This window comes from Primulina eburnea, chromosome 4, assembly GCF_022965805.1.
Source record: "Primulina eburnea isolate SZY01 chromosome 4, ASM2296580v1, whole genome shotgun sequence".
NCBI classification, from domain to species: Eukaryota; Viridiplantae; Streptophyta; class Magnoliopsida; order Lamiales; family Gesneriaceae; genus Primulina; species Primulina eburnea.
This window is the reverse complement of record NC_133104.1, coordinates 26,848,127-26,873,436: the sequence shown is the minus strand read 5'-3', so window position 1 is coordinate 26,873,436 and position 25,310 is coordinate 26,848,127. Positions and strand designations below refer to the sequence as shown.

The window sequence follows — 25,310 nt, the reverse complement described above, 5'->3', positions numbered from 1 at the left end:
GATCCAGAGACGGTTTACTCAGTCAAAACAATTATTTCGAATGTTTTAGTCATAATTTACGTAAACGGTTGCAACACAAGGACTTCCCCAGAAGTTCACCCATCATAGTGCTGCCTTTCCGCAAGCACGCCTAACCCCGGTGTTTTGATATGGCGCGAGCAGTGCCGCGTGTTGTCCCTCGCCGCCCGGCCCACACATACTCGAGGGATATAAGAATAAACAGCCCTACAAATGTCGGTGCGGTCATACCAGCACTAATGCATCGGATCCCATCGGAACTAAGAAGTTAAGTGTGCTTTGGGGAAAGCAGTACTAAGATGGGTCACCCCATGGGAAGTCCTCGTGTTGCACTTCTTTTCATGTTTTTCTATTTTTGATTCCTTTCTTACAGAAGTTATTCGACTCCGATCATGTCAATCTCGATCGAGACCGGACAAGACATGTGAAATTTACGTCGCTCGGGCCGCGTCGGATTTGGACAAAATTGTATGGTAATTTGATTGTAAACAGACCAACGAACGAGACTCATGACTCCGTCATGAGCTAGCGTGATTTTAGCCGAATTATTTCTCTAAGGCTTTTCTAATTTGAGATTTTCAACATTTGGTAAGTTTCCGTTTCCCGAGAGATCGACCTAGGAAGGTCGAAATTCAATTCTGATTGCATTTTCTCTTATCTCAAACGTAGTAATAGTTTTAACTACGTTAATTAATTCTTCTTCTTCTTGTTTTTTTTTACCTATTTCCTGAAAAAATTGAACTATTTTTGTTGTTTTGAGCCGGTTAATCTCGAAAAGGCATGCATATTGATCCACAGACGGTTTAATCAGTAAAAAACAGTTATTTCGAATGTTTTAGTCATAGTTTACGTAAACAGTCGCGACACGAGGACTTCCCCGGAGGGTCACCCATCCTAGTGCTGCCTTCGCGCAAGCACGTCTAACCCCGGGGTTTTGATAGGGCGAGAGCAGTACCACGTGTTGTTGTCCCTCGCCGCCCGACACACATGCACTCGAGAGATACAAGAATCAACAGCCCACCAAATGTTGGGTACTATCATACTAGCACTCATGCACCGGATCCCATCAGAACTCCGAAGTTAAGCGTGCTTGGGCGAGAGCAGTACTAGGATTGGGGACCCTCTGGGAAGTCCTCGTGTTGCACCCCTTTTCTTGTTTTTCTATTTTTGATTCCTTGCATACAGAAGAGATTCGACAACGATCTTGTCAATCTCGATCGGGACCGAACAAGACATGTGAAATTTACGAAACTCGAGCCGCGTTGGATTTGGACAAAATTGTATGCTAATTCTATTATAAACAGGCCAATGAACGAGACTCATGAATCTGCCATGAGTTTGCGTGATTTTAGCCGAAATCCTTCTCTAAGGCCCTCTAATTTGAGATTTTAACTTTTGGTAAGTTTTCGTTTAACGAGAAATCGGCCTAGGAAGGTCGAAATTCGATTCTGGTTACATTTTCTCTTATCTCAGGCGTAGTAATAGTTTTAATTACGCTAATTAATTCTTCTTCTTCTTGTTGTTTTTTTTTTTTACCGATTTTCTGAAAACATTGAACTATTTTTGTTCTTGTCAGCCGGTTAATCTCGAAAGGGCATCAATATTGATCCAGAGATGGTTTACTCAGTAAAAACAATTAGTTCGAATGTTTAGTCATAATTTACGCAAACGGTCGGGAGACGAGGACTTCCCCGGAAGGTCACCCATCCTAGTGCTGCCTTCGTGCAAGCACGCCTAACCCCGGGGTTTTGATGAGGCGAGAGCAGTGCCGTGTGTTGTCTCGCATCCCGACCCACGCGTACTAGAGGGAAATAAGAATAAATAGCCCAACAAATGTTGGGTAAGATCATACCAGCATTAATGCACCGGATCCCAAAAGAACTCCGAAGTTAAGCGTGCTTGGGGGAGAGCAGTACTAGGATGGGTCACCCTCTGGGAAGTCCTCGTGTTGCACCGCTTTTCGTGTTTTTCTATTTTTGATTCTTTTTTTACAGAAGATCTTCGACTCCGATAATCTCGATCTCGTTCGGGATCGGACAAGACATGTGAAATTTACGTCGCTCGAGCCACGTCAGATTTGGATAAAATTGTATGCTAATTTGATTATAAACAGGCCAACGAACGAGACTCTTGTCTCCGCCAAGAGCTGGCATGATTTTAGCCGAATTCCTTCTCTAATGCCCTCTAATTTGAGATTTTCAACTTTTGGTAAGTTTCCGTTTAACAAGAAATCAGCCTAGGAAGGTCGAAATTCGATTATGGTTACATTTTCTCTTATCTCAGGCGTAGTAATAGTTTTAACTACGCAAATTAATTCTTCTTCTTATTGTTTTTTTTTACCTATTTCCTGAAAACATTGAACTATTTTTGTTGTTTTGAGCCGGTTAATCTCGAAAAAGCATGCATATAGATCCAGAGACGGTTTACTAATTAAAAAAATTATTTAGAATGTTTTAGTCATAATTTACGTAAACTGTCGCGAGACGAGGACTTCCTCGGAAGATCACCCATCCTGGTGTTGCCTTCGCGCAAGCACACCTAACCCTGGGTTTTGATAGGGCTAGAACAGTGCCGCGTGTTGTCCCTCGCCGCCTGGCCCACACGTACTCCAGGGATATAAGAATAAAAAGCCCACCAAATGTTGGGTGCGATCATACCAGCACTAATGCACCGGATCCCATCAGAATTCCGAAGTTGAGCGTACTTGGGGGAGAGCAGTACTAGGATGGGTCACCCCCTTGGAAGTCCTCGTGTTGCATCCCTTTTCGTGTTTTTCTAATTTTGATTCCTTGTTTACAGAAGAGAATCGACTGCGATCATCTCAATTTTGATTTGGACCAAAAAAGACATGTGAAAAGTACGTCGCATGGGCCGGGTCGGATTTGGACAAAATTGTATGCTAATTTGATTGTAAACGGGCTAACAAACAACACACATGACTCCACCATGATCTGGCGTGATTTTAGCCAAATTCCTTCTATAAGGCCCTCTAATTTGAGATTTTCAACTTTTGGCAAGTTTCCGTTTCCCGAGAGATCGGCCTAGGAAGGTCGAAATTCGATTCTGGTTACATTTTCTCTTATTTCAAGCGTAGTAATAGTTTAAAATACGCTAATTAATTTTTCTTCTTGTTGTTTTTTTTTTTACTTATTTAATGAAAACATTGAACTATTTTTGTTGTTGTGAGCCGGTTAATCTCGAAAGGGCATGCATATTGATCCAGAGACGGTTTACTCATTAAAAACAATTATTTCGAATGTTTTAGTCATAATTTACGTAAACGGTCGCGAGACGAGGACTTCCCCGTCAGGTCACATGTCTTAGTGCTACCTTCGCGCAAGCCCGCCCAACCCTGGGGTTTTGATCGGGCGAGAGCAGTGCCGCGTTTTGTTCCTCGCCGCCCAGTCCACACGTACTCGAGAGATATAAGAATAAACAACCCACAAAATGTTGAGTGCTATCATACCAGCACTAATGCACCGGATCCCATCAGAACTCCGAAGTTAAGCGTGCTTGGGGTAGAGCAGTACTAGGATGGGTCACCCCTTGGAAGTCCTCGTGTTGCACCCCTTTTCCTATTTTTCTATTTTTGATTCCTTTCTTGTAGAAGATCTTCGACTCCGATCATCTCAATTTCGATCGGGACTAGACAAGACATGTGAAATTTACGTCGCATGGGCCGCGTCAGATTTGGACAAAATTGTATGCTAATTTATTGTAAACGGGCCAACGAACAAGACTCCTGACTCCACCATGAGCTGGTGTGATTTTAGCCGAATTCCTTCTCTAAGGTTCTCTAATTTGAGATTTTCAACTTTTGGTAAGTTTCCGTTTCCCGAGAGATCGGCCTAGGAAGGTCGAAATTCGATTCTGGTTACATTTTCTCTTATCTCAAGCGTAGTAATAGTTTAAAATACCTAATTAATTCTTCTTCTCGTTGTTTTTTTTTTTTACTTATTTCCTGAAAACATTGAACTATTTTTGTTGTTGTGAGCCGGTTAATCTCGAAAGGGCATGCATATTGATCCAGAGACGGTTTACTCATTAAAAACAATTATTTCGAATGTTTTAGTCGTAATTTACGTAAACGGTCGTGAGAAAAGGACTTCCCCGGAAGGTCATCCATCCTAGTGTTGCGTTCGCGCAAGCACGCCTAACCCCGGGGTTCTTATGGGGCGAGAGCAGTGCCGCGTTTTGTCCCTCGCCGCCCAGCCCTCACGTACTCGAGGGATAGAAGAATAAACAGCCGAAAAAATAATGGGTGCGATCATACCAGCACTAATGCACCGGATCCCATCAGTACTCAGAAGTTAAGCGTGCTTGGGGGAGAGCAGTACTAGGATGTGTGACCCCCTAAGAAGTCCTCGTGTTGCAATCCTTTTCGTATTTTTCTATTTTTGATTCCTTTCTTACAGAACATCTTTGACTCAGATCATCTCAATCTCGATTGGGACAGGACATGACATGTGAAATTTACGTCGCTCGGGCCGCGTCGGATTTAGACAAAATTGAATGTTAATTTGATCGTAAACAGGCCAACGAATGAGACTCATGAGTCCTCAATGAGCTGGCGTGATTTTAGCCGAATTCCTTCTCTAAGGCTCTCTAATTTGAGATTTTCAACTTTTGGTAAGTTTTTGTTTAACGAGACATCGGCCTAGGAAGGTCAAAATTCGATTCCAGTTACATTTTCACTTATCTCACACGTAGTAATAGTTTTAACTACGCTTATTAATTCTTCTTCTTGTTGTTTTTTTTTTTACATATTTCCTGATAACATTGAACTATTTTTGTTGTTGTGAGCCGGTTCATCGCGAAAGGGCATATTGATCCAGAGACGGTTTACTCATTAAAAACAATTATTTCGAATGTTTTAGTCATAATTTACATAAATGGTCACGACACGAGAACTTCCCCGGAAGATCACCCATCTTAGTGCTGCTTTCGCGCAAGCACGCCTAACCCCAGGGTTTTGATAGGGCAAGAGCAGTGCCGCGTGTTGTCCATCTCCGCCCGGCCAACACGTACTCGAGGGATATAAGAATAAACAGCCCACCAAATGTTGGTGGGATAATACCTGCACTAATGCAGCGTGCTTGGGAGAGAGCAGTACTAGAATGGGTGACCCACTGGGAAGTCCCCGTGTTGCACCCTTTTTCGTGTTTTTCTGTTTTTGATTACTTTCTTACAGAAGATCTTCGACTCCGATCATCTCAATCTCGATCGGGACCGGAAAAGACATGTGAAATTTACGTCGCTCGAGCCGCGTTGGATTTAGACAAAATTGTATGCTAATTTTATTGTAAATGGGCCAACGAACGACACTCATGAGTCCGCCATGAGCTGGCGTGATTTTAGCCAAATTCCTTCTCTAAGGACTTCTAATTTCAGATTTTCAAATTTTGGTAAGTTTCCGTTTAACGAGACATCGGCCTAGGAAGGTCGAAATTCGATTCTGGTTACATTTTCTCTTATCTCAGGCGTAGTAATAGTTTTAACTACGCTAATTAATTATTCTTCTTGTTTTTTTTTACCTATTTCTTGAAAAAATTGTACTATTTTTATTGTTGTGAGCAGTTTAATCTCGAAAGGACATGCATATTGATCAAGAGACATTTTACTCATTAAAAACAATTATTTCAAATATTTTAGTCATAATTTACGTAAACGGTCGCGACACGAGTACTTCCCCGGAAGGTCACTCATCCTAGTGTTGCCTTCACGCAACCACGCCTAACCCCGGGGTTCTGATGGGGGAGAGCTGTGCCGTGTGTAGTCCCTCGCCGCCCGGCCTACACGTACTCGAGGGATATATGAATAAACGGCCCACCAAATGTTGGGTGCGATCATACCATCACTAATGCACCAGATCCCATAAAAACTATAAAGTTAAGCGTGCTTGGGGGAGAGCAGTACTATGATGGGTGACCCCCTAGAAGTCCTCGTGTTGCACTCCTTTTCGTGTTTTTCTATTTTTGATTCATTTCTTACAGAAGATCTTCGACTCCGATAATCTCAATCGGGACCGGACAAGACATGTGAAATTTATGTCGCTCGGGCCGCGTCGGATTTGGACAAAATCGTATGCTAATTTGATTGTAAACGGGCCAACGAATGAGACTCATGACTTCGCCATGATCTGGCATGATTTTAGCTGAATTCTTTATCTAAGACCCTCTAATTTCCGTATTTCAACTTTTGGCAAGTTTCCGTTTCCTGAGACATCGGCCTAGGAAGGTCGAAATTCGATTTTGGTTACAATTTCTCTTATCTCAGGCGTAGTAATAGTTATAACTTCGCTAATTTCTTCTTCTTCTTGTAGTTGTTATTTTTTTTGACCTATTTCTTGAAAACATAGAACAATTTTTGTTGGTGTGAGCCTGTTCATCGCGAAAGGGAATGCAGGTTGATCCAGAGACGGTTTAATCATTAAAAACAATTATTTCGAATGTTTCAGTCATAATTTACATAGACGGTCGTGACACGAGGACTTCGTCGGGATGTCACCGATCATAGTGCTGCCTTCGTGCAAGCACGCCTAACCCCGGGGTTCTGATGGGGCGAGAGCAGTGCCGTGTGTTGTCCCTTGTCGCCCGGCCCACACGTACTCGAGTGATATAAGAATAAACAGCCCACAAAATGTTGGGTGCGATCATACCAGCACTAAGGCACCGGATCCCATCAGAACACCGAAGTTAAGTATGCTTGGGCGAGGGCAGTAATAGGATAGGGGAGAGCAGTACAAGGATGGGTGACCCCCTAGGAAGTCCCCGTGTTGCACCCCTTCTCTTGATTTTCTATTTTTTATTCCTTTCTTACAGAAGATATTCGACTCCGATCATCTCAATCTCGATCGGTACCGGACAAGAAATGTGAAATTTACATCGCTCGGGCCGCGTCGGATTTGGAAAAAAATGTATGCTAATTTTATTGTAAACGGGCCAAGACTCATGACTCCGCCAAGAGCTGGCGTGATTTTTGCTGAATTCCTTCTCTAAGGCCCTCTAATTTGAGATATTAAACTTTAGGTAAGTTTCCGTTTAACGAGACATCGACCTAAGAAGTTCGAAATTCGATTATGATTGCATTTTCTCTTATCTCGGACGTAGTAATAGTTTTTTAACGAGACATCGTCCTAAGAAGTTCGAAATTTGATTATGATTGCATTTTCTCTTATCTCAGGCGTAGTAATAGTTTTAACTACGCTAATTAATTCTTCTTCTTCTTGTTTTATTTTACCTATTTCTTGAAAACATTGAACTATTTTTGTTGTTGTGAGCCGGTTAATCTCGAAAGGGCATGCATATTGATCCATAGACGGTTTACTCATTAAAAACAATTATTTCGAATGTTTTAGTCATAATTTACGTAAACGGACACGACACGAGTACTTCCCCGAGAGGTCACCCATATTACCGCTGCGTTTGCGCAAGCACGCCTAACCACGGGGTTCTGATGGGGTGAGAGCAGTGCCGCGTGTTGTCCTTTGCCGACCGGCCCACACGTACTCGATGGATAGAAAATTAAACAGCCCACTCAATGTTGGGTGCCATCATACCAGCACTAATGCACCGGATCTCATCAGAATTCCAAAGTTAAGCGTGCTTGGGCGAGATCAGTACTAGCAGGGGTGACCCCCTGGGAAGTCCTCGTGTTGCACCCCCATGGGCGAGATCTTCGACAACGGTCATGTCAATCTCGATCGGACCGGACAAGACATGTGAAATTTACGTCGCTCAGGCCACGTCGGATTTGGACAAAATTGTATGCTAATTTTATTGTAAACTTGCCAACGAACAAGACAATTGACTCCGCGATGAGCTGGTGTGATTTTAGCCGAATTCCTTCTCTAAAGACCTCTAATTTGAGATTTCCAACTTTTGGTAAGTTTCCGTTTAACGAAACATCGGCCTAGGAAGGTCGAAATTCGATTCTGGTTACATTTTCTCTTATCTCAGGCGTAGTAATAATTTTAACTTTGCTAGTTTCTTCTTCTTCTTCTTGTTGTTTTTTTTTTACCTATTTCCTGAAAACATTGAACAATTTTTGTTGTTGTGAGCCGGTTCATCGCAAAATGGCATGCAGATTGATCCAGAGACGGTTTAATCATTAAAAACAATTATTTCGAATGTTTCTGTCATAATTTACGTAGACGGTCGTGACACGATCATTTCGCCGGGATGTCACTGATCATAGTGCTGCCTTCGCGCAAGCATGTTAGAGTAGGTGCACGTCGAGCCAAGTGTTGGCCGAGTGTTCACAATGAAACTCTATGTATAAACGATCTTTATTTTAATAATATTTGAATTTGTTGTTTTGGCACTTCTTTATCTGTATACCCATTCTAGTTGCATAGATAAAGGCCTTGAATATACAAATAGTAGAAAGAATATGAGATGCTCATATGATGAGTATCGTGAAACTCATATTTGTAATAATGTATATTCTAAACGGTTCCTAGTCGATTCAGCCGCCACTAAGAAGAATATAGACCGCTAGAGCTCGAGACTAGTATCTGCGATGTGAGTACCATGTTTCATTGGTAGGGGACATTGTGATGTCCGAGCATGCAGATATGTGCTCCTGGTAGAGTGCACTGAACAACCCTCTATAAAGGACTTTCCAAGTGGTTCTCACTTATCGAGTTGAAACGTCCTAGTTTATGGTTGTACACCATTAGTCCTTATGACCCGGGACAACATTGAGACTCTATGTGCTAGACTTACACTTTGACTTGTTTACCGACTCTCATGGGGTCATCAGGTGGCAAGGTTGGGTGTTCTGTCGAAACACATAGGAGTCGATGCATTGTAGTCGGGGATTCACCGCTTACCTTCGGGTATGGATATCCTATGTGTTCTCATGTATGTGTAGGTTGAAATATCTGATCAGAGTATGGTGGTAATTATGAAAGGGGTTTCATAGATTACACCATCGATGCAACTACGACATGACACATAGTATCGATTCATTGACAACTCTCGATAAACCAATGGTTGTCGAATCGGTCGGGATATATGAGTTGAAGGGACCGTACTGTACGCTAACCATAATTGAATGGTTCTTGCAGGCACTATCATGTGATGCCTAGGGAATCATGTAAGCGATGCTGCTAGGCATTAAACATGATTGGTTGGGTACTATCAGACTTGAGTTCTGACGTTCTTATTATCTAGGAGTTGATAAGTAAGAATGGAGCAATTGGGGTATGCTCGAATAAGGACATGTTTAGTCCGAATCACATGGAGATGTGAACCCACGGCTAGTTGTATCAATGAACCATTGAGGGCCACACATGTACTAGCTTTCTAAATCCCGATGAGAAGTAAAATAGTTCAATGTGTTGAACGACTTAAAAATGAGTTTATAGGCGTAAGAAAAAAAATAGAAGTATGACTTCTATGAGAGAAATATAAATTTTAATTAATGGAAGTGTTCCTAAATTAAAATTTGGCCAAGTGAATAATGTATTTTAAAATTGTGATTTTCATAAACATTATTATGGACTAAATTAAATTAATTCAAGTGTTGAATTAATTAAACACTAGTGGACCTTGTAGAATCCAAATAATTAAATTAATTCAAAGTGTTGAATTAATTAAATAATATTGGGTCTTGTAGAGCTCAATTTAAATAAATTATTTAACTAGTGGACTTGAGTAAATTCAAGTAATGTTTAATTAGTCTCAAATATGTTTGAGATAATTAAATTTAGTCCAAGATTTTTAATTTGTTAAAAACCATATAATATGCATGCATGGGAGGTGAAGGGTTGGAGACAACTTTTTCAAATATCAAAGCTTGGCATGCTAAAATGGTTTTTAGCTTTTTACACTACCAAGACTAGTCTTCCAACCTCACACTCCACTCCTCTTGGCCGAAATCTCAACCATTTTTCTCTCCAAGTTTTCTTTTCATTTTGTTGTTCAAATTGTTGGAGAAACAAAATCTTCTCATTGAAAAATCTTCTTGTTTTTCTAGTGCAAAACAAGAAGAGATTTACCTAGCAAGTGGTGGGCCTAATTTTGAAGGAGGAGGAAGCTTGTAGACTTGTCATCCATTCAAGAGCTTTGTTGTTTAACAACAAAGTTGGTGCCATTCATCAACCTCAAGAGGTTGATAGGTAAAACTATTTCTAACACCCTATGTATGAAATATTTGGTGTTTCATGTATTTTGCTACACAACAATGAGGGGGCCGGAATTTTAAAGAAAAATTGTACTTCCGTTGCGCTTTCGGTCTCCCTAAATCGTTCCCCTTTCAAGTGGTATCAAGAGCTATGGTTACCATTTTGTGTAGCATAATACATAATATTATATTGAGATCGTTTTCTAACCGCTTGAAATATTTTTTGCAACCAAAATCAAGGCCATATTTGGGGCAAATTTTGGCAGCATGTTGCTGCCCATTTCAGGCACCTCGGGCTGCCTGAGGGGCTGCCCGAAACGGGCAGCAAGGGCAGCCCCTTGGGCTGCCCGAAACCCCCCCCCCCCCCCCCCTTTTTAAAATTAAAAAAAAAAATTGTTGCCGGAATCCGGTGACGGAGCTCCGGCGACGGCGATGACGACTAGGGTTTCCAAAAGTTTTTTGGATTATCAAAGTGTCATGGGCCTTGAGTTGTTGGGCCATTGGATGCCTAACATATTTGTGAATTTTAAATGGGCCAAAATTTTTTTGGTGGAAAATAAGTTTTCGGGCCCTTAAGTTTAAAATTACAAAAGTTGCAAATTGTTCTCATAAAATAAATAATTGAAGTTGAACTTTAATTATTTATAGTAAATTGTGATTTACAAGAAATTCGGTTATAAATAAATTAATTGGAAAGTAGACAAAGGTGTTTGTATACTTTGTTAATTTAGTTTATAATCGTGGCGGTTAGTGATTGGTTCAAGATATATAATATTGGATCAATTAATTATTGTGATAATTAATTGATGGTGTATGATATGTGATATTATGCATGAAGGATGATCAAAAGCCCAAGCCCAATTTGCTAGGTGTGTGCTAGGATATTTTGTGTTGAATGATTGTAATAATTATCAATTTATAAAGTGGGCTTGATTTATGGCCCGTTCCCACCCCCATGAGATGTATCCCTATTTGCCATGGATATTTATTTGTAAATATTAGTATAATGGATGATCAAGATTGGAAGATGGTGGCCATGATGATTATGAAGATCGAAGACATGTTAATATTGGAAGCTAATGTAATAGTTGCATTGCATCCCGTGCATTTACCCTAGGATTGGACCTAGGCCCGTGTTTAGCTCACACGGGTCATTATTATTGGGGCGATTGATCATCCTTGTTTGTTTACTGTTTATAATATATGCATGATATGTTATAAATAATGAGTATGTGCGTTATTATTATGATAATAACAAAGTTGCATGAATCCGGCAAACATACGATCAAACATGGCGAGCTTTTAAAATAAAATTAATGATGAGACCTTTCAAAATTAAAAAACCCTCATTTTGAATAAGACTCAAAATTAATATCAAGTCCGAAAAGGGGAATTATAAATTTGTTTATAATTTCCTTGTCTTCCATCGACAATGGGTGCATGATGAACGCTACCCGTACTCGGGGCTCGGCTCATATTATTGGGGGAGCTTTGTGTAATGCCCGAGAAATTGATTATCGTAATCTGATAGGATTATTGATTATGAATTGATATAATTAAAAACGGGCTATTACGAGACCATATTTGACCAAGCATATGAATTATGATATTTTTGGGCAGAACTGTTGGCGCCCGAGCGGTAAGTAATGACCGCCCGAGCGCCAATGCTCAACAAGAAACGTGCTCGGACAGAAAGTATGGCGCCCGAGCGGTAGAATATTACCGCTCGAGCGCCAGTGGATAACAAGAAAATGTTACGGGCAGAAGGAGTGGCGCCCGGGCGGTAGTTTTTGACCGCCCGAGCGCCAATGGGTCAATTCGAAACTCTTGGACAGAGAGTGCCGCGGAGCGTCGGCTGAAATGAGCGAAATTCTGGAGAAGCCACGTACGAATTACATGCAATATATATATATATAAAGCTCCTTCATAATTTCCTCAGATTCTGAAGGAGGAAGTCGAGAAAAGCTTTGAAGAAGCATCGTGAAAATCCTTACGCCTTTTATGAACGATCCGTCCGTCTGATTTTGAATCCAACTTCGGTACCGAGTTCCTATCAACGCAGACTACAACTGGACGTAAGTTTTATTACGTTTTGACATGTTTGGAAATTATGATGTTGTTAGAATTGAATACACGTCATATATGTTGTTCTTGACATGTTAGACAACGTAGAATCGAAGTCAGATTGAGAAACGGATATCATATGGAATTGTTATGAATTTCAGAATGAAATTGAATAGAATTGATATCAGATTTGTATGGTGGTTGATTGTAAATGATTGGAATTGATATAGACTGATATAGTATTATCAGTATCGCCAGATTGTACTGTTGTACTATCAGAATTTGTTAAAACAGAGATGTTGTGATTTGATTAGATTATTGATACAGAATATATTGATATTGTCATTGCCAGATTGAACAATGACAGACTTTGAATCGAGACTTCGATTGTATTAGAGTGACAGCAAGAAAGGTATAAATAAATGTTGATTCGGGATTGCACAACTCGAGTTAGGTTTGACTTGAGTTTCCCTAAATCACATACTTTATTTTATTGCATTGATATTTGCAGATTATCAGATTGATATGTTAATGTATTGACTTAGAACAGAGTCAGAGTCCGAGTCTAGGGCAGACAGCCTAGCTAGGGCAGAACCGCCGAGTCTTTCTCAGAACCGATAAGACTCTAGACTTACGGTGTATCGAAGAGCTTCAGATGTAGATCGACGTCTATCTCAGACACATTCCATACAGCATACCAAAGTCTAAATTAGATTGGGATCCCTAGATTTGAGATAAGATAAGATTAGATCACGAGTCATTGATTCATGTAGTCAGATTAGATACATGCTTCGATGTTTGTTTATACTTTTATATATGTTTTATATGATTGCATGTAGTACATTGTTTATACTGGGATATTTATATCTCACCGGAGTTATCCGGCTGTTGTCTTGTTTGTATGTGTGCATGACAACAGGTGGGACAGGTACAGGGTCACAGAGATGAGGACAGATCGAGATTAGAGTGGTGATTCCGGACTTGGACTAGAGATAGGGTTTAAACACTTGATTGTAGTTGTTGAACCTGAGCATGTATGATTGTATATTTTATCAGAGTGATACTTTTATACTGATATGTATAGTAGTTTGATTCCATTACCTTCCGCATTTAAAAAAAAATTAGACCCTGTTTATTATAATTGATTTAGTCCCAATGACGATTAAGAACATGATTAGCGTCCGGGTCCCCACACTTTGGGTGCCGGAAAGCTGTGACATCCATTGACATGGTGATGTGAACTACGTGGAACTCCCATGATTTCGCCTCATATTATTGAGGGAACTCATGGCGACCGTCCATTAAGGTTCAATATCGATGGGTTAGGCTTGACACGTAAAGATGAACGACGTCATATTATTGGGTCCTAATCAAACGTGAGACAAAAGTTTACGTAGAGGGTTGCATGGCGATGCAATTGGAAACTACCTTTTAGGAATTATGATTGGCTGATATTATTCGGGATCATAATTCGCTAATTGGACCTTACGTACCTACTGAGGAAAGGAGTTTCCCGTTTTCACTAGAGGATAGTTAAAATGTCAAAACAGTGGGAGCGAAAATTTATAAAGTTAAAGTCCAAACTTTATATCTTATTAAATATTTTAAAATAGTCATTAACATTTATCTGTTTTACTTTTCAATAAAAAATTTGACAATGTCTTCAATTCGCAATCCGCTTTCTGCCATTCTCGAAAAACACGTTCTAACCGGACCTAACTATAACACTTGGCTAAGAAATCTGAAAATCGTCTTGAACTCGGAGAAAATTGCATATACACTGACTGAGTCGCCCCCTACTGAGGCTCCGACTAGCTGCACTCCTGAGGAATTGCAGACCTACAAGGATTGGTGTGACCATGACTTGAAGGCTAGGTGTTATATGCAGGCTTCTATGAATGATGAGCTGCAGAGGCGTTTTGAGGATGCAAAGAATGCTGCTGACATTCATATGCACCTCAAGGAGCTCTTTGGTGAGCAGACTCGGCCTATTAGGCATGCCACAGTCAAGGAGCTCATCACTTTACGCTTGCGAGATGGGGCCTCGGTCCATGAGCATGGCCTAAAGTTGATTGGGCTCGTGGACAAGCTCGTTGGCATGGATTTGATCTTGCCTTCGGAGTTGACCACCGACGTGTTGCTGTTGTCACTTCCTAGCTCGTTTGATCCTTTTGTGGTGAATTTCAATATGAACAAGATGGAGCCGACCCTTGAGGAGTGGGTGAACATGCTTGTGACTTTTGAGTCCACTATCAAGAAAGAGAAGCCGGTTCTTTTTGTGGGCTCTTCATCTGGAACGAAGACCGGTCCACCTGGGAAAGGAAAGAAGCGTTCTTTCCAACGTCCCAAGAAGTGCGTGCCCTTGAAGAGGCAGACTCCGATTCCCGCTGTGGCAGCCGCACCAGTTAAGGCTGACAAGACTGTTGACGTCTGTCATCACTGCAAGAAGCCTGGACATTGGAGGCTTAATTGCAGGGAATATCTGGCCCAAAAGAGTTCTGGAAACGGTATGTTCTATATTGAAGTAAACATTTCAATTAAATCTACTTCTTGGGTATTGGATACCGGCTGTGGCTCACATCTCTGTAATGATTTGCAGGTGATGGGAAGAAGTAGGAGGCTCAGGGAAGGTGAGACCTTCTTGAGGATGGGCAATGGGGCAAGAGTTGCTGCCAAAGCTGTTGGAGATGTTTCTTTAATTTTGAACAATGATTTTAAGTTGTTGTTAAGAGATGTTTTGTTTGTACCAGACTTGGTGAAAAACATTATTTCCATTTCTATATTAGGCAAAGATAGATTTTCTTGTTTATTTAGCAAAGGTGTTTGCAACATTTACAAGAATGAATGTTTAGTTGGTACCGGAGAACTTGAAAACGATCTCTATAACTTAAAATTGAAAGATATTCCACTAAACAATGTCCAAGCGATAACAACAACAAACAAGAGCAAACAAGATACTCTTAATATGGCACAATTATGGCATGCTCGATTAGGACATATTTCCCTAAGAAGGATGAACAAGTTAGTGGGAGTAGGCACGTTTGATATGTCTGATATTAATGCTCTCACGACTTGTGAATCCTGTCTAAAAGGGAAGATGACCAAGATTCCCTTTAAGGGCCATGTGGAGCGAGCCAAAGGGTTATTGGATTTGATCCATACCGATGTGTGCGGTCCGCTTAGCATCACCACTAAGCATGGACATGCATACTTCATCACCTTTACCGATGACTTTTTGAGGTATGGGTATGTGTATTTGATGAAATACAAGTCTGAAGCCTTTGAAAGGTTCAAAGAATTCAGAAGTGAAGTAGAGAAGCAATTGGGACGAAGCATCAAGACACTTCGATCGGATCGAGGTGGTGAGTACTTGAGTGCCGAGTTCCAAGAGTATCATAGGGAGAATGGGATTCTCTCGCAGTGGACTCCGCCCGCTACACCGCAGTTGAATGGTGTTTCGGAGCGTCGTAACCGAACTTTGATGGACATGGTTCGGTCTATGATGGGGTTCACGGAGTTGCCGCCATCCTTTTGGGGATATGCGCTTGAGACAGCGGCAATGTTGTTGAACAATGTCTATACAAAGGCAGTTGACAAGACACCATATGAGATATGGATGGGTAAGCCACCCAAATATTCTTATCTTAGAATATGGGGGTGCCCTGCTTATGTGAAGCAGGTAGTGGGAGATAAATTGGATAGTCGATCCATTTTATGTTACTTTGTGGGATATCCAAAGAATTCGGTTGGATACTACTTCTATCATCCCTAAGAAACAAAGGTGTTTGTTTCTAGGAATGAAACCTTTTTAGAAAATGAATTTCTACTAGATAGAAAAGGCGAGATGATAGAACTCAAAGAGGTTCGAGAAACACCCACAATTGTAGAACCCACACCCGAAGAGCCAAGGGAGGATATACAAGCTCCTAGAAGATCCGAGAGAGTCTCGAGACCACCTATGAGGTATGGTCTGCTTCTTGAAGAGGGCCATGATGAGCCTAACCATGGATGTGATCCAAGGACCTTCAAGGAAGCGTTATCTGATGCCGATTCATCCAAATGGCTTGAGGCTATGGAATCTGAGATGAATTCCATGCATTCGAACCAAGTGTGGAATCTCGTGGATCCACCTGAGGGAATTGTTCCCATAGGGTGTAAATGGATTTACAAGAGGAAACTTGGGGCGGAAGGGAAGGTATTGACCTTCAAGGTACGATTGGTGGCAAAAGGATATACTCAGAGACAAGGAGTTGACTTTGAGGAAACCTTTTCCCCAGTCGCAATGTTCAAGTACATAAGGATTTTGCTAGCTATAGCTGCATGGTATGACTATGAGATATGGCAGATGGATGTTAAGACAACCTTTCTTAATGGGGATATTAAGGAAGAGATTTACATGTCTCAACCCGAAGGGTTTACATCTATCGGAAGTGAGCATATGGTATGCAAACTTCAAAGATCTATTTATGGTCTAAAGCAGGCATCTAGGAGTTGGAACCTCAGATTCAATAGTACAATCAAAGAGTTTGGTTTTACTAAGAATCCTGAGGAACTCTGTGTGTATAAGAAGGTCAGTGGGAGTGCTGTGACATTCCTGGTGTTGTATGTTGATGACATTCTACTCATTGGGAATGATGTAGGAATGTTGCAATCAACTAAGATATGGTTAGCTAGTAAGTTCTCGATGCAGGACTTGGGTGAAGCATCTTTTGTATTGGGAATACAGATCTATAGAGATAGATCAAAGAGATTGCTTGGTCTCACCCAGTCCACATACATTGATACCATCGTGAAGCGGTTCTCGATGGATGAGTCCAAGAGAGGACATCTACCAATGTGTCATGGCGTATCCCTATCCAAGTCTATGTCTCCCAAGACTGATGCAGAGATAGCGGCGATGACCAGCATTCCTTATGCATTTGCGATTGGTAGCATCATGTATGGGATGATATCTACACGTCCTGACGTGATTTTTGCACTAAGTGTAGTGAGTAGATATCAATCCAACCCTGTTCTTCCACACTGGAAAGCTGTGAAAGACATCCTCAAGTATTTGAGAAGAACCAATAAATTGTTCTTGGTCTATGGGGGTGGAGAACTGAAATTGGAAGGCTATACCAACTCTAGCTTCCAAAGCGATATTGATGACTCGAAGTCAACATCTGGATTCATATTCATGCTCAATGGTGCTGCTGTCTCTTGGAAGAGTTCCAAGCAAGACAGTACTGCGGATTCCACCACTGAGGTGGAATATATTGATGCATCAGCTGCAGCAAAGTTGGCAGTTTGGATAAGGAATTTCGTCCAAGAGTTGGGCGTCATTCCTAATGGAGTTGCTCCTGTCCCGGTGTTTTGTGACAACACGGGAGCCATTGCTCAAGCAAAGGAGCCGAGGTCTCATCAGAAGTCCAAACACGTATTGAGAAAGTACCACATCCTCAGAGAGATCGTGGAAAGAGGGGATGTCACGATTGACAAAGTCGGCTCCGCAGATAATGTTGCTGATCCGCTAACTAAGCCTTTACCTGGACCATTATTCGAGAAGCATCGCGAATCGATGGGTTTAAAGCATATGGGTAGTTGGCTCTAGTGCAAGTGGGAGATTGTTAGAGTAGGTGCACGTCGAGCCAAGTGTTGGCCGAGTGTTCACAATGAAACTCTATGTATAAACGATCTTTATTTTAATAATATTTGAATTTATTGTTTTGGCACTTCTTTATCTGTATACCCATGCTAGTTGCATAGATAAAGGCCTTGAATATACAAATAGTAGAAAGAATATGAGATGCTCATATGATGAGTATCGTGAAACTCATATTTTTAATACTGTAAATTCTAAACGGTTCCTAGTCGATTCAGCCGCCACTAAGAAGGATATAGGCCGCTAGAGCTCGAGACTAGTATCTGCGATGTGAGTACCATGTTTAATTGGTAGGGGACATTGTGATGTCCGAGCATGCAGATAGGTGCTCCTGGTAGAGTGCACTGAACAACCCTCTATAAAGGACTTTCCAAGTGGTTCTCACTTATCGAGTTGAAACGTCCTAGTTTATGGTTGTACACCATTAGTCCTTATGACCCGGGACAACATTGAGACTCTATGTGCTAGACTTACACTTTGACTTGTTTACCGACTCTCATGGGGTCATCAGGTGGCAAGGTTGGGTGTTCTGTCGAAACACATAGGAGTTGATGCATTGTAGTCGGGGATTCACCGCTTACCTTCGGGTATGGATATCCTATGTGTTCTCATGTATGTGTAGGTTGAAATCTCTGATCAGAATATGGTGGTAATTATGAAAGGGGTTTCATAGATTACACCATCGATGCAACTACGACATGACACATAGTATCGATTCATTGACAACTCTCGATAAACCAATGGTTGTCGAATCGGTCGGGATATATGAGTTGAAGGGACCGTACTGTACGCTAACCATAATTGAATGGTTCTTGCAGGCACTATCATGTGATACCTAGGGAATCATGTAAGCGATGCTGCTAGGCGTTTAACATGATTGGTTGGGTACTATCAGTCTTGAGTTTTGACGTTCTTATTATCAAGGAGTTGATAAGTAAGAATGGAGCAATTGGGGTATTCTCGAATAAGTACATGTTTAGTCCGAATCACATGGAGATGTGAACCCACGGCTAGTTGTATCAATGAACCATTGAGGGCCACACAAGTACTAGCTTTCCAAATCCCGATGAGAAGTAAAATAGTTCAATGTGTTGAACGGCTTATAAATTAGTTTATAGGCGTAAGAAAAAAAAATAGAAGTATGACTTCTACGAGAGAAATATAAATTTTAATTTATGGAAGTATTCCTAAATTAAAATTTGGCCAAGTGAATAATGTATTTTAAAATTGTGATTTTCATAAACATTATTATGGACTAAATTAAATTAATTCAAGTGTTGAATTAATTAAACACTAGTGGACCTTGTAGAATCCAAATAATTAAGTTAATTCAAAGTGTTGAATTAATTAAATAATATTGGGTCTTGTAGAGCTCAATTTAAATAAATTATTTAACTAGTGGACTTGAGTAAATTCAAGTAATGTTTAATTAGTCTCAAATATGTTTGAGATAATTAAATTTAGTCCAAGGTTTTTAATTTGTTAAAAACCATATAATATGCATGCATGGGAGGTGAAGAGTTGGAGACAACTTTTTCAAATATCAAAGCTTGGCATGCTAAAAGGGTTTTTAGCTTTTCACACTACCAAGACTAGTCTTCCAACCTCACACTCCACTCCTCTTGGCCGAAATCTCAACCATTTTTCTCTCCAAGTTTCCTTTTCATTTTGTTCTTCAAATTGTTAGAGAAACAAAATCTTCTCATTGAAAAATCTTCTTGTTTTTCTAGTGCAAAACAAGAAGGGATTTACCTAGCAAGTGGTGGGCCTAATTTTGAAGGAGGAGGAAGCTTGTAGACTTGTCGTCCATTCAAGAGTTTTGTTGTTTAACAACAAAGTTGGTGCCATTCATCAACCTCAAGAGGCTGATAGGTAAAACTATTTCTAACACCCTATGTATGACATATTTGGTGTTTCATGTATTTTGCTACACAACAATGAGGGGGCCGAAATTTAAAAAAAAAATTGTACTTCTGTTGCGCTTTCGGTCTCCCTAAATTGTTCCCCTTTCAAAGCACGCCTAACCACGGGGTTCTGATGGGGCGAGAGCAGTGCCGCGTGTTGTCCCTCACCGCCCGGCCCACACGTACTCCAGGGCTATAAGAATAAACAGCCCACTCAATGTTGGGTGCGATCATACCAGCACTAACGCACCGGATCTCACAAGAACTATGAAGTCAAGCATGCTTGAGTGAGAGCAGTACTAGGATGGTGACCCCCTGGGAAGTCCTCGTGTTGCACCCCTTTTTGTGTTTTTCTATTTTTGATTCCTTTCTTATAGAAGATCTTCAACAATGATCCTGTAAATCTCGATCGGGATCAGACAAGACATGTGAAATTTACTTCGCTCGGGCTGCGTCAGATCTAGACAAAATTGTATGCTAATTTGATTGTAAACGGACCAACGAACGAGACTCATGACTCCGCCATGAGCTGGCATGATTTTAGCCAAATTCCTTCTCTAAGGACCTGTAATTTGAGATTTTCAACTTTTGGTAAGTTTCCGTTTCCCGACACATCGACCTATGAAGGTCGAAATTTGATTCTGGTTTTATTTTCTCTTATCTCAGGCGTAGTAATAGTTTTAACTTCCCTAGTTTCTTCTTCTTCTTGTGGTTGTTTTTTTTACGTATTTCCTGAAAACTTTGAACAATTTTTGTTGTTGTGAACCGGTTCATCGCGAAATGGCATGCATATTGATCCAGAGACTGTTTAATCATTAAAAACAATTATTTGGAATGTTTTAGTCATAATTTACGTAAAAGGTCGCGACACGAGAACTTCCCCGGAAGGTCACCCATCCTAGTGCTGCCTTCGCGCAAGCACGCCTGACCCGAGGTTCTGATGGGGCGAGAGTAGTGTCGCGTGTTGTCCCTCGTCGCTCGGCCCACACGTACCCGGGGGATATAAGAATAAACAGCATACTCAATGTTGGGTGCGATCATACCAGTATTAATGCACCGGATCCCATCAGAACTCAGAAGTTAAGCGTGCCTGGGGAGAGCAGCACCAGGATGGGTGACCCCTTTGGAAGTCCTAGTGTTGCACCCTTTTTCGTGTTTTTCTATTTTTGATTCATTTCTTACAGATGATCTTCGACTCCGATCATCTCAATCTTGATCAGGACCGGACAAGACATGTTAAATTTACGTCGCTTGGGCCGCGTCGGATTTGGACAAATTTGTATGCTAATTTGATTGTAAACAAGCCAACGAACGAGACTCATGACTCCGCCATGAGCTAACGTGATTTTAGCCGAATCCCTTCTTTAAGGACCTCTAATTTGATATTTTCAACTTTTGGTAAGTTTCCGTTTCCCGAGACATTGGCCTAGGAAGGTCGAAATTCGATTCTGCTTACATTTTCACTTATCTCAGGCGTAGTTTTAGTTTTAACTACGCTAATGAATTCTTCTTGTTGTTGTTTTTTTTTACCTATTTCCTTAAACCATTGAACTATTTTTGTTGTTGTGAGCCGGTTAATCTCGAAAGGGCATGCAAATTGACCCAGATACGGATTACTCATTACAAACAATTATTTCGAATGTTTTAGTCATAATTTATGTAGACGGTCCCGACACGAGGACTTCCTTTGGAGGTCACCCATCCTAGTGCTGCCTTCACGCAAGCACGCCTTACCCCGGTGTTCTAATGGGGCGAGAGCAGTGCCGTGTGTTGTCCCTCGCCACCCAGCCCACACGTACTCGAGGGATATAAGAATAAACATCCCACCAAATGTTGGGTGCGATCATACCAGCACTAATGCACCTACTCCCATCAGAACTTCAAAGTTAGGAGTGCTTGAGGGAGATCAGTACTAGGATGGGCGAGTGCAGTACTAGGATGGGTGACCCCCTGGGAAGTCCTCGTGTTTCACCACTTTTCGTGTTTTTCTATTTTTTATTCCTCGCTTATAGAAGATCAACGACAACGATCATATCAATCTCGATCGGGACCAGACAAGACATGTGAAATTAACGTCGCTCGGGCCGCGTCGGTTTGGACAAAATTGTATGCTAATTTGATTCTAAACGGGACAACATACGAGACTCATGACTCCGCCAGGAGCTGGCGTTATTTTAGCCGAATTCCTTATCTAAGACCCTCTAGTTTCCGATTTTCAGCTATTCGTAAGTTTCTGTTTCCCGAGACATCGGCCTAGGAAGGTCGAAATTCGATTCTGGTTACATTTTCTCTTATCTCAGGCGTAGTAATAATTTTAACTTTGCTAATTTATTTTTCTTCTTGTTGTTTTTTTTTTTTTTTGACCTATTTTTTGAAAACATTGAACTATTTTTGTAGTTGTGAGCCGGTTCAACGCGAAAGGGCATGCAGATTGATCGAGAGACGGTTTACTCATTTAAAATAATTATTTCGAATGTTCTAGTCCTAATTTACGTAAACGATCGCGACACGAGTACTTCCCCAGGAGGTCACCCAACCTAGGGCTGCCTTCGCGCAAGCACGTCTAACCCTGGGGTTCTGATGGGGTGAGAGCAGTGCCGCGTGTTGTCGCACGCTCTCCAGCCCACACGTACTCGAGGGATATAAGAATAAAAAGCCCACTCAATGTTTGGTGCGATCATACCAGAACTAATGCAACGGCTCCCATCAGAACTCCGGAGTGGAGCGTGCTTGGGCGAGAGCATTACTAGGATGGGTGACCCCGTGGGAAGTCTTCGTGTTTTTCTATTTTTGATTCCTTGCTTACAGAAGATCTTCAGCAACGATCATGTCAATCTCGATCGGGACCGGACAAGACATGTGAAATTTACATCGCTCGGGCCCTCTGGGAACTCCTCGTGTTGCCCTACTTTCCGTGTTTTTCCATTTTTGATTCCTTGCTTACAGAAGAACTTTGACAACAATCATGTCAATCTCGGTCAGGACCGGACAAAACATGTGAAATTTACGTCGCCCAGGCCGTGTAGGATTTGTAAAAAATTGTAAGGTAATTTGATTTTAAATGGGCCAACGAACGAGACTCATGACTCCTCCTTGAGCTGACATGATTGTAGTTGAATTCTTTCTCTAAGACCCTCTAATTTGCGATTTTAAACTTTCGGTAAGTTTCCCTTTCGCTAGACATCGGCCTAGGAAGGTCGAAATTCGATTCTTGTTACATTTTCTCTTATCTCAGGCATAGTAATAGTTGTAACTTCGCTAATTTCTTCTTCTTGTTGTTGTTTTTTTTTTACCTATTTCTTGAAAACATTGAACTATTTTTGTTGTTGTGAGTCAATTAATTGCGCAAGGGCATGCAGATTGATCCAGAGACGGTTTACTCCTTAAAAACAATTATTTCGAATGTTTTAGTCATAATATACGTAAACGGTCGCGACACGAGGGCTTCCCCAGGAGGTCATCCATCCTAGTGATGCCTTCGCTTAAGCACGCGTAACCCCGAGGTTCTGATGAGGCGAGAGCAGTGCCGCGTGCCCCCTGGGAAGTCCTCGTGTTGACCGCCGCTTTTCGTGTTTTTCTATTTTTGATTACTTGCTTATAAAAGATCTTCGACAACGATCATGTCAATCTTGATCAGGACCGGACAAGACATGTGAAATTTACGTCAATCAGGCCACGTCGGATTTGGACAAAATTGTATGCTAATTTGATTGTAAATAAGTCAACAAACGAAGCTCATGACTCTGCTAAGAGCTGGCATGATTTTAGTCGAATTCCTCTTCTAAGACCCTCTAATTTGTGATTTTCATCTTTTGGTAAGTTTTCGTTTCCCGAAATATCGGCCTAGAAAGGTCGAAATTCGATCCTGGTTACATTTTCTCTTATCTCAGGCGTAGTAAGAGTTTTAACTTCGCTAATTTCTTCTTTTTCTTGTTTTTTTTTTTTGCCTATTTCCTGAAAACTTTGAACTATTTTTGTTGTTCTGAGCAGGTGTCGCGACACGTGGGCTTCCCCGAGAGGTCACCCATCCTATTGCTGCCTTCGTGCAAACACGCCTAACCCCGGGGTTCTGGTCGCAACACGACGGCTTCACCGGGAGGTCACCCATCCTAGTGCTCCCTTCCCGTAAGCACGTGTAACCTCGGGGTTGTGATGGGGCGAGAGCAGTGCCGCGTGCCCCCTGGAAGTCCTCGTGTTGCGTGCCGCTTTTCGTGTTTTTCTATTTTTGATTCCTCTTTTATAGAAGATCTTCGACAACGATCATGTAAATCTCGATCGGGACCGGACAAGACATGTTAAATTTACGTTGCTCGGGCCGCGTCGGATTTGGACAAAATTGTATGCTAATTGATTGTAAATGGGCCAACGAACGAGACTCATGACTCCGCCTTGAGCTACGTGGTTTTATCCGAATTCCTTGTCTAAGACCCTATAATTGCGATTTTAAACTTTTGGTAAGTTTCCCTTTCCCTAGACATCGGTCTAGGAAGGTCGAAATTCGATTTTTGTTACATTTTCTCTTATCTCAGGCGTAGTAATAGTTGTAACTTCTCTAATTTCTTCTTCTTGTTGTTGTTTTTTTTACCTATTTCTTGAAAACATTGAACTATTTTTGTTGTTGTGAGCCGATTAATTGAGAAAGGGCATGCAGATTGATCCAGAGACGGTTTACTCATTAAAAACAATTATTTCGAATGTTTTAGTCATAATCTACGTAAACGGTCGCAACACGAGGGCTTCTCCAGGAGGTCACCCATCCTAGTGCTGCCTTCACGTAAGCGCGCGTAACCCCGAGTTTCTGATGGGGCGAGAGCAGTGCCGCCTGCCCCCTGGGAAGTCATCGTGTTGCGAGCCGCTTTTCGTGTTTTTCTATTTTTGATTACTTGCTTATAGAAGATCTTCCACAATGATCATATCAATCTCGATCGGGACCGGACAAGACATGTGAAATTTACATCAGTCAGGTCGCGTCGGATTTGGACAAAATTGTATGCAAATTTGATTGTAAATGGGTCAACGAACGAAGCTCATGACTCTGCCATGAGCTGGCCATGAGCTGGCATGATTTTAGCCGAATTCCATCTTTAAGACTCTCTAATTTGCGATTTTCATCTCTTGGTAAGTTTCTGTTTCCCAAGGCATCGGCCTAGAAAGGTCGAAATTCGATCCTGGTTACATTTTATCTTATCTCAGGCGTAGTAATAATTTTAACTTCGCTAATTTCTTCTTTTTCTTGTTTTTATTTTTTGCCTATTTCCTGAAAACTTTGAACTATTTTTGTTGTTCTGAGCAGGTTCATCTCGAAAGGGCATGCAGATTGATCCAGAGACATTTTACTCATTTAAAAAAATTATTTCGAATTTTTTAGTCATAATTTACGTAAACGGTCGCGACACGTGGGCTTCCCCGAGAGGTCACCCATCCTATTGCTGCCTTCGTGCAAACACGCCTAACCCCGGGGTTCTGATGGAGCAAGAGCAGTGCCGCGTGTTGTCTCTCGCCGCCCAGCCCACACGTGCTCGAGGGATATAAGAATAAACAGCCCACTCAGTGTG

The 25,310-nt window shown here is 41.4% G+C and overlaps 4 non-coding genes and 8 pseudogenes across 4 annotated transcripts; all 12 read left to right on the top strand.

The window, feature by feature from the left end:
* The first annotated feature begins 235 nt into the window (after positions 1–235).
* On the top strand, positions 236–354 carry LOC140831279 (5S ribosomal RNA; annotated as a pseudogene).
* A 693-nt stretch (positions 355–1,047) lies between these two features.
* On the top strand, positions 1,048–1,166 carry LOC140831305 (5S ribosomal RNA). The gene has a single exon (XR_012117873.1). It is a non-coding gene; the product is annotated as a 5S ribosomal RNA (ribosomal RNA).
* Positions 1,167–1,856: 690 nt separating this feature from the next.
* Positions 1,857–1,975, top strand: LOC140831223 (5S ribosomal RNA; annotated as a pseudogene).
* A 686-nt stretch (positions 1,976–2,661) lies between these two features.
* Positions 2,662–2,780, top strand: LOC140831307 (5S ribosomal RNA). The gene has a single exon (XR_012117875.1). It is a non-coding gene; the product is annotated as a 5S ribosomal RNA (ribosomal RNA).
* A 690-nt stretch (positions 2,781–3,470) lies between these two features.
* On the top strand, positions 3,471–3,588 carry LOC140831306 (5S ribosomal RNA). The gene has a single exon (XR_012117874.1). It is a non-coding gene; the product is annotated as a 5S ribosomal RNA (ribosomal RNA).
* A 689-nt stretch (positions 3,589–4,277) lies between these two features.
* On the top strand, positions 4,278–4,396 carry LOC140831308 (5S ribosomal RNA; annotated as a pseudogene).
* Positions 4,397–5,856: 1,460 nt separating this feature from the next.
* LOC140831268 (5S ribosomal RNA) lies at positions 5,857–5,974 on the top strand (annotated as a pseudogene).
* Positions 5,975–6,662: 688 nt separating this feature from the next.
* Positions 6,663–6,802, top strand: LOC140831245 (5S ribosomal RNA; annotated as a pseudogene).
* A 760-nt stretch (positions 6,803–7,562) lies between these two features.
* LOC140831221 (5S ribosomal RNA) lies at positions 7,563–7,681 on the top strand. The gene has a single exon (XR_012117803.1). It is a non-coding gene; the product is annotated as a 5S ribosomal RNA (ribosomal RNA).
* Positions 7,682–19,977: 12,296 nt separating this feature from the next.
* Positions 19,978–20,095, top strand: LOC140831256 (5S ribosomal RNA; annotated as a pseudogene).
* Positions 20,096–20,784: 689 nt separating this feature from the next.
* LOC140831234 (5S ribosomal RNA) lies at positions 20,785–20,902 on the top strand (annotated as a pseudogene).
* Positions 20,903–22,424: 1,522 nt separating this feature from the next.
* Positions 22,425–22,543, top strand: LOC140831291 (5S ribosomal RNA; annotated as a pseudogene).
* The last annotated feature ends 2,767 nt before the right edge of the window (positions 22,544–25,310 follow it).